Below are 787 nucleotides of genomic sequence, written 5' to 3'. Positions count from 1 at the left end.
CCCGTTTTTCCGATTTCCAACGGACGAGCCGTGCGTGCTCCTCGTAATTGGCCCGCGAACGAGCCATTCCGCGTTAAATCATGCACCGGGGTGGTATACAGGGTGGTAGTTTTGAATTTTTGTCAAACCTGCGGTGGCGTATCCGGATGGAATGATCGATCGGGGGTGTGTGTGTATGTGTGTGTTTTTTTTTTTGAGAGAGAGAGATTTGCGTAAGGTTTTTCTGGAGATCGACAATTTTGGGATAGTTTTGGGTTTACGAATATTCTCGAAATAAATTTTTTCTTCTTCTTGTAAATTATGAGACAGGAAAGCAAGGGGAATAAAGTATGTCTTAATCATAGAAAAATGATTCCTTGGTGTACAGGGTGATAGTTTTGAATTTTTGTCAAACCTGCGGTGGCGTATCCGGATGGAATGATCGATCGGGTGTGTGTGTGTATGTGTGTGTTTTTTTTTTTGAGAGAGAGAGATTTGCGTAAGGTTTTTCTGGAGATCGACAGTTTTGGGATAGTTTTGGATTTACGAATATTCTCGAAATAAATTTTTTCTTCTTCTTGTAAATTATGAGACAGGAAAGCAAGGGGAATCAAGTATGTCTTAATCATAGAAAAATGATTCCTTGGCGTATAGGGGGAGAGTTTTGAATTTTTGTCAAGCCTGCGGTGGCGTATCCGGATGGAATGATCGATCGGGTGTGTGTGCGTATGTGTGTGTTTTTTTTTTTGAGAGAGAGAGATTTGCGTAAGGTTTTTCTGGAGATCGACAGTTTTGGGATAGTTTTGGA

At 41.0% G+C, this 787-nt stretch overlaps 1 protein-coding gene across 1 annotated transcript in view; it reads left to right on the top strand.

The window, feature by feature from the left end:
• LOC102678844 (paired mesoderm homeobox protein 2A) overlaps window positions 1–787 on the top strand; it is a 25,904-nt gene that overhangs the window by 7,918 nt on the left and 17,199 nt on the right. The gene's annotated exons all lie outside the window — the stretch shown is intronic.

Source organism: Apis dorsata, unplaced genomic scaffold, assembly GCF_000469605.1.
Source record: "Apis dorsata unplaced genomic scaffold, Apis dorsata 1.3 scaffold_188, whole genome shotgun sequence".
Taxonomy (NCBI): domain Eukaryota; kingdom Metazoa; phylum Arthropoda; class Insecta; order Hymenoptera; family Apidae; genus Apis; species Apis dorsata.
This window is presented reverse-complemented; position numbering and strand designations above follow the sequence as displayed.